Source organism: Ictalurus punctatus, chromosome 1 (genome assembly GCF_001660625.3).
Source record: "Ictalurus punctatus breed USDA103 chromosome 1, Coco_2.0, whole genome shotgun sequence".
NCBI lineage: Eukaryota > Metazoa > Chordata > Actinopteri > Siluriformes > Ictaluridae > Ictalurus > Ictalurus punctatus.
Window position 1 is genome coordinate 19435008 of NC_030416.2, and position 8919 is coordinate 19443926.

Sequence of the window (8919 nt, forward strand, 5' to 3'; positions counted from 1 at the left end):
ATAAAAAGATTCAACAACTGAGACATAAACTGAACAAGTTTCACAGACATTTGATGAACAGAAATGGAATAATGAGTCCCTGAACAAACGAGGGGCGGTCAATACCAAAAGGAACACTCAGTATGTGGTGGCCTCCAGCTGCTTTAAGTACTATAGTGCATCTCATCCTCATGAACTTCACCAAATTTGTCAGTTCTTGCTGTGAGATGTTCCTCCACTCTTCCACCATGCCATTTGCAAGTTCTGGGTCACATCTGGTGGGGACACACGGTTACATGTAATTTTCCACTGCAAGGATGATCAGTTGTCCTTCTCTCCCTGTAGCTGTCTTACATTACATTAGAGACATGACAGTTTATTGCTCTGGCCACATCTGCAGCCCTCATGCCTCCCTGCAGCAGGCCTATGGCATGTTCACGCAGGTGAGCAGGAATCCTAGACATCTTTCTTCTAGTGTTTTTCAGACTCAGTAGAAAGGTCTCTTTAGTGTCCTAAGTTATTATAACTGTGACCGTAATTGTCTACCACCTGTTAACTGTTCGTGTCTTAAGGACTGTTCCACAGGTGCATGTGCAATAATTGTTTATGGTTCATTGAACAAGCATGAACAACGTTGTTTAAACCCTTTCAAATAAAGATCTTTAAAGCTTATTTGGATTTTACAAAATTAGAGAAACCCAAGTTTGGTCTAAAATATTGTGGTGTTTAAAAACAATTAGAATGCCATCAATATTCACAATATTGTATCTGTTTTGCAGCTGGTACCACCAGCTGCAAAACAGATACAAAACATCAATGGCTCTCCACCATATTTTAAAGTAGCCATAGCTTTTAGCTTTAAAAAAAAAAAAAAAAAACATTCTGCACTTACAATGGCTCTACTCTGCACACTTTGCTTCTCTAGAACTCAATTAAATATCTTGTATGGTAGCACTACTTGTATCTCCACTTCACATATCACTTTGCTTGTATTTCCTCATTTATAAGTCGTTTTGGATAAAAGCATCTGCTAAATGAATAATTGAAATACTTATTCAGTCATGTTTTGCCAACTTGCTGATGGTGTGTAACTGTTTTTATCCCAAAGATTCTAACTGCAGTTCCAGTAGTGAAGTTCAGAAAATGCTGTCTTTTCAACCTCAAAAATCAAACTCAACCAACCTGTAAATGCTGGGCTCTTTGTTCCTCCTTCACTGTTCAGCTCATTTCTACTGATTACCATGGTTGCTTGAATGGTGATTTTGACATTTACATTTATTCATTTAGTAAACGCTTTTATCCAATGCAACTACTGCTTTTTATCTGTTTATATATATTTTCAATAATTCAATGGCAAAAATGTTCATTTTCCATCTTTCTAGGTACCTACAGCCAGACTTGTGCAGGTCATTTTCCATCTGTCTCTTTTTTTAATTGAAAGGTCGTTTCCCCCTTGCTGGTGGATGAATGGGTTTTACATGTCTGCAACCTCATATTCAGACAATATGGGAATAGTTTCTAGAGTCTGAGAGCAATTAAAAAATAAAGAATGAAAATGTCATCTTTAGGAATTTTTCAAACTTTCATTAAATCATTTTAAATATATCATTAATTTTGGAGTTGATTATACTTGTGATATCCTTTGATCTTGATATAGTTACAGTCATGCCTTACTGAGCCAATACCCCTCAAATCTTTTTCACTGCTGTTTGGAGATTCTCAGTCAATGATATCATCAAGGAGGCACTGCTTACCTGAATATTTCTTATGCTTAACTGAATACGCAGATGTCACCACAACACCATCCCATTGTAATTGTACAGCTCATTGTATGTGTGAGCAAAGTGCCTTGGAATCTTTTTTACAAAAACTTTGAGTGTTCCTAATCCATCTATTAACTTCTGTGCAACATCTGTGCATTATCCTGTATTATTTTTAGTAAGCTTTCTATTGGCTCATCATATAACTGAGGTTTTGAAACACAACATAGAAATCTAACACCATTTAGCTTTTCACACAGTGATGAGTATTATGCCAAGAGGGGGTGACCTTTTCTCGAGTGTAAGCTTTAATTGGACCTCTGATGTATTCAATTTGCCAATTCTCAAATGGTAGTCAAATATAATAAAAGTTCTACATATAACTCTATATCCCTTTTTTTCTTTGAAATCATTTTTTGATAGGAAACTAGTTGAGGTGCTTATGACATGAAATAAAAATATTAAATGGCAATGGCAAGATGTAATAGTGTTTTTTTTCCCCCTACATTTATGTTGCCATTGTTTTGTGAAGGTTAAAATATTAATTTAACAGCCTAGTGTTGAGTTTACAATTGCAATTTAAAATCTTTTTTTTTCAATTTAATTACTTTCTAAACTCAGCCAAACTCGACTTGGACTCGGCCATGAAGGACTCGGACTTGAGTTCAGCTCAGCCCTTTTTGGACTCGGACTCAGTTGGTTAAGGACTTGGTCTCAACTCAAAAAAGCACTAGTTGCTCTCTTCCACATACATACAGAAGGTCAGAGGTTCCCATGAATGGCTAGTGCTGATCTATGACAGATGAGGGAGAAATGCCATCTTCCCCACTGAAAGAGCAGGATCAATTCTGTTAAGCTGACCGTGGATGCCTGTGGTATTGTCAAAATTTGAACTTGCAATCTCCCAATGAGAGTATGAACACTTTGGAGAAAGCAGAAAAAACAGTTTAACCTGTCATAAAATTCTAGTAATTTAAAATTGCTCTTAATTGCCAGGTACCGTATTATTTATTATATCAATCTAGCCATTTTCCTCTGATCTCTCTCATCAACAAGGCATTTCCACCCACAAAACTGTCACTCACTCCATATTTTTTGTTTTTCACACCGTTTTCTGTAAACTCTAGAGACCACTGTGTGTGAAAATCCCATGAGATCATCAGTTTCTGAAATACTCAAACCAGCTCATCTGGCACCAAGTACCATGCCACGGTTAAAGTTACAGAGAACACACTTTTTCTTCAGTTTTATGTTTGATGTGAACATTAACCAAAGCTCTTGATCTGTATCTGTACAATTTTATGAATTACGGTGCTGCCACATGATTGGCTGATTAGAAAACTGCAGGAATGTACAGTTGTACAGGTGTTCCGAATTAAGTTTATGGTAATTGTAGCATACACTTGTCACCTGTGTGAAATAAAAGGAGACTTTTCTGATAGTACCGATTACTTTGAGGATTAAATAAAAATGTAAGAAGTAAACAGTAAGTTTTTTGGGGGGGAAATGTAACCAAGTAAGAGTACAAGCATTAAAATCTAATAATGCTCTGGTAAAGTATAAATACACCAAACTAATACTTAAGCATAGTAACGAAGTACAACTACTTAACTATTATCCACCCCTGGTTCTGAACAACACAGAAGATGTCAGCTTCAAATATGCATAAGATTGTATACTAGATCTTCACCTGCCAACCACACTCCTCTTAGCCAAGTATCACTTGAGAACTAACAACTTATTTCAATTCAAAACCTTTTTCAACAGTCAATGCTATGGAATATCACTTCAGTGCAATCAGTTGTAACCTAGTCAATAAAGCCAATCTCTGAACCCAAAGCATCCGAACTGCAACCCACTTCTATTGTGATTGGTCAGTAGAAATTTGTGATGGAATGAAGGGTGGAAACTGATAGGAGCTTCGACTCTGGGTATTTCTCAAGCAGCTCCCTAGTTCAGTAGGTAGTGAATCAGTATATCGTGTACAAGAATTCAGGCACTGCTAAGGACCCTGGATCATTACACACTGGGACACTGATAATGCAATTTCCAGTGACACGACTACATATTCACATTGTAAAACATCACCAAAAATTAAAAACTTAAATATTTTTAAGTTTTATATGTCATATAAATTTTTTAGCTTAATCACATGTATTTCTTTCATAATATGTCAAGCAGAATCATAGGCAAGCTAGTGGATTTAAAAAAAAAAAATGATTAAAGACTTAAAAGTCGTTAGACTCAAACAAACCATAAATAGAATGTCAAAGAAAGTTAAAAATCGCTAACATAAGTAATTATTTGAGAGCTACAAGAACAATAAAAAGCTACTTATATTTGTAGCTGGAAGCTGGCTGCCAGTTTGTCCCCCATTTATTTCGAGCTGAGAGGCTTCAGAAAACATGACGTCATTTCCAGTGCTTTTTGCAGTGATTTTTTTTAAGGGAGCCAATGATCCCTTAAAATGGCTGAGCAAGGTGGAACTCAGGGATTATTTATTTGTACTATTTTACTATGGTTTCTTAATGAATTCTATTTTGCCAAACCTTAGGATATAAGCAATAAGCAGATAACCCTTTAGAGGAAATCTTCCCATATTGTTGGTAGGAAGAATGAATGGCATTAAAATAGTAACACGATTTTTTAATGTCCATTTTATTCTGCTAATTCATCCATTATCCAGAATTATTTCAACAATTAAAAATTAGTATTAAGTATTTTGTTTGATACTTACAAAACACCCAGACTTGGTTGCTCATTGATTGTTAACAAACTTCACACACTAAACATTTGCACACACAAACAAAAAACATTAATTTATGACATGCTAATGTATCCCAAGGATGCCAGCAGCAGTAAAAGATGCAGCTTTCCTGGAATGCTAGTGATCTTTATATTGATGTTTCCTTGAATGTTTCTAACAATGTTTCTGTTGTTTTAAGACAGAAAAAAAACAGCATCCAAACAGCATCCCCAGTCCACTAAGATTCTATTCACCAGCCATTGTCATGTACTTACTGAATTATGTATGGCAAGAGCATATAGTGACAATTTGGAAAATACTATTATGTGTAAATATATTAAATGTGTTAAGACACATTATGGAAAGTTTAAAACAGTACATTAGACTTCACTCCAGTGGGATTACATTTTAACTCATTGTCAGATCTTTGGACATTTTCACCTCTACTCGAACCTATCAGCATTCAACATCATGTCTAATTATCACTCACACCTGCTTCCACTTATGGACTCATTTACCTCTGAGCATGTATACGTCATGTTTCTCAGTGTTACCTTGTCAAGTTTTTCCATTACCTGATACATTTCTAAGTACTACGTATTTGTTTGTTTGTTTGTTTGTATGTACCATGATTTTTTGCGTGCCCCTCTTATTGTCCATATTTCATTATGTTATCATTTAAAGAGTGTAAAATGAGGACACCAATTTTGGATGCACTCAAAACGTCCTTTGGAAATCTGTTTTTTTTATTTCCATTTATTTGTGAGTGTTTGACAGAGATGACTAGATATTCTGTGTGGCCAGGTATAGTATCTAAGGCATTAGGATATGCAGACGTTATCCTAAGTAGCATTACAGTGGAGAATATTATTTCATCAATATTCTAAGGTTGAAATCCATTTTGTTCCTTATATAACAATACATGCTAAATCAAACGTTCTTTAAAAAAAAATTAACCTTCAGTCCACCTTTAACAGAGCCATGCTGGTTCATTAGTACAGTGCCATCTGCTGGGGAGAAAACAAGATTTTTTTGCCATTTCTTCATAGCAATCAGTCTAAGGATGCAGTGTTAAAGTTATTTGTATCAATGTCATCAAGCAAGTCGCAGTACAAATAATTAACTAATTTAAATTGCGTCATAAGAAAACTTCTTTCATCCCTGTTATCTCTACAGTGGCCCTGGAAACTGTTCAGCATGGAAGCCAAGCTGAAGCCAAACTACGAGTTTCTTGTATCAATGAAGTAGGCATTTCTTAACAGTAACAATTCTTGGTACTGTTTGTGGAAGATCAAATTAAAATAAATAAATAAATAAATAAAAACATTGTTCTGGCATGTTACAATTATCAATATACGTATACACACCATTTGCCATATAATATCTGTAACATCTTATGGCATTATTATAGGATTCCTGTTTTTACGACACACTATGACAATCTACAGCAATATCCCACAATATAGTGATCTTTTATAGTGTAATTTTATAGTGATGTCTGTAGAGTGAGTATGTATTATCTTGAAGTAACTTGTACTGACAGTTCAGAAAGTGGGGAAAACAGAAATCTTAATGGTGGTCAGTGAAACAATTTTTCACTCTAGTAATGTATAATAATAGTACAAGGTTTTTTCATAATGATTATTCATCAATAATCCATTCATCAAAAAAGTCAATATCCATAATTCATTAAATAAACCATGACTCACAGGAGATTTATGGAATGTTTTAAGAAAATATCTGTTGCTTGTGCTGCAAAGCTGAGTAGAGTGGATTGTGATTATGGCATCTTAATTTAATGTGCAAGAATATATTTTTGATCAATTAATTAATAGGATCTTACATAGGTAATTGCATAGGTACACCTTTCTGATTTTTCCTAAATGTTCTATATAGCACCAAGGGTTCTTCAGGTTGAGCTTTACAGGTTCTATATAGAATCAACAAAGGGTTTACCTTTCAGAAAAGATTCTAAGTAGAACTTCTTTATTAAGATAGAGCAGTTTACTGTCCATTTTGATCACCATGCAGATTTTTTCCCTAAGCGTGTACATTCTCTGAATGACAATTCCCATTTCACATATACCAAAATGTATTCGTATTCATGAATATATTCAAACATGCAATATAATGAATACTGTATATATTCAAACATTCAATATATGAATATATTCAAACAAAGCTAGGTCCCACTCATATTCACAGAGGCATTTCTTACATTTATATAGGGCTTTTCTAGGCACTCAAAGCATTTTACATAGTGCTGGGGGAAATCTCCTCAACATTTTTGTCCAATTCTGCCTGTTTCTACAGAAAGTGTACCTTTAAAGTATTACTCTAAAACTTATTTAAATATAACTAGAGTTATTAAGGTTTTATATATTTTTATATATTATATACATTATATATATAATTATATATTTAAATCATTTTAAAAGTGCAGAACACATTACTATGTAAAAGAAACACACTAAAATACAGGCCAGTGACAAGGAACGTTACAGCACTTTTTTTCCTGAGAGTGTATCTGAGTGGTCCCACTCTTATGAAAGTAAAAACCAATCGGTTTTACTATGCACATCAATGTATTGCTCCCTCTCTCACAATGCCACACAGAGCATATACAACATATACAAGCCACTTTATTAGGAACACCTGCTCATTCGTGCATTTATCCAATCAGCCAATCATGTGGCAGTAGTATATGCATAAATTCAGGCAGATACAGGTTAGAAGACTATCAGTTAATATTTGCATCAAACATCAGAACAGTGGGAAAAAAATGTGATCTTTGTCCATGGCATAGTTGTCAGTGCTAGATGGGCTGGTTTGCACATTTCAGAAACTGCTGATCTCCAGGGATTTTCTCATGAGTTTACACACAGAATGGTTAGAGAGTGTGTGTGTGTGTGTGTGTGTGTGTGTGTGTGTGTGTGTGTGTGTGTGTGTGTGTGTGTGTGTGTGTGTGTGTGTGTGTGTGTGTGTGTGTGTGTGTGTGTGTGTGTGTGTGTGTGTGTGTGTGTGTGTGTATGTGTGTGTGTGTATGGGGGTGGGGTGGGAAGATAAGATCCACTGAGCGGCAGTTCTGCAGGAAGAAACACCTTGTTGATGGGAGACGTCAGAGGAGAATGGTCAAACTCATTTGAGCTGACAGGATAGCTACAGTAACAGTAACCTTTTATAATCCAGGGACCCAACCTGCCTTGTGTCAACAGTTCAGTCTGATGGCAATGGTGGTGGTGGTGGTGGTGTGATGTTGTGGGGAATACTTCTTTTCAGGTAGATAATAAATAGAGCTAAATAAAATAAGCAAATATGCTTAATAATCACAGGTTTACTGCACATACATGCCATAACTCTGAGAATATTAATTACTTTGCTTAATCAATATTAAAATAATGGAACGAAATAGTAAAATATTTAAGGACATACAAACAGACGGTGCTGATGGTGCTGCTGTCCACGCTTCAGGGCAGGTGCATGATGCAGGACTCACAAGGGCCTCATTGGACTGCTGTCTATCTGGCTGAGTGGAAGCGCAAAGCTGTAAATCACTCCCAGTCTCTCTGAAGCACCTGTCAGTGTAGTGGAATTGCTCAGCAGGGGAGCCTTCCACTCACTCCACACACACATGCACACACACCTTGTAAGAGACTGGATGCAACATACACTGATGCAAATGGGCTGCATACAGAATGCACTCATGTATGGAGCGTATCAAATTCAAGGCAGTTTTATGAGTGACTGTCAGTAACGTTGTCAGTTTACAGCAAGGCATGATGTTACATCCATTTATTATGGGCATAGCAGCCTGTGTTATAAAACTCACCAGAATGATTCTATCCATTCTTATCACACATTGTCCCACAAAAAAAAAGTATATTCATGATGCTGTATATAAAAGGTACAGTGATTTTATGACACCTCTGACAATCATTTATTCAGCGAGACAGCAAGATTAATACAGTCTTACTAAAATATCCTACTGAATACACTAATCTGTTCATCATGAATGTTCATTACAAACTGAGCTATTACATTCCGTTCATTGTGCTGTGCTAATCAGCTAACAGAAATACTCGGTGTACCCACTATATCCATAAGCTCGTGAGGGCCCAGCAGAAAAATGTGAGACACAATTACACATGTTTGTCGTGTCCTACCAATTAACCCAAGATAACTATGAGCTGCGCAAAAACCTGGAGTACATGGCTGTGTGTCAACTATTACATGCATATGGTACAAAGACACTCGAAGGATCCTTTTCTCCACCTCTCATCTCTAAAAACGGAACGCTCAAAGGAACATATTGCAATAGAACCAGACCCTGCCTTTCTCTGGCAGCGGCCAACACTCTGAGCATGGGCCAATGAAAACACATAGTCCCCCGTCTCCACTTTTAATTGGGATATTTTAGGGCTATTAGCAGTGGAG

The 8919-nt window shown here is 36.1% G+C and overlaps 1 long non-coding RNA gene across 1 annotated transcript; it reads right to left on the reverse strand.

Annotated features, from left to right (window-relative positions):
* Positions 1-7375: 7375 nt before the first annotated feature.
* LOC128633555 (uncharacterized) lies at positions 7376-8100 on the reverse strand. The gene is made up of 2 exons (XR_008396959.1): positions 7918-8100; positions 7376-7781 (listed from the first exon to the last, which is right to left on the reverse strand). It is a non-coding gene; the product is annotated as an uncharacterized LOC128633555 (long non-coding RNA).
* Positions 8101-8919: the final 819 nt, after the last annotated feature.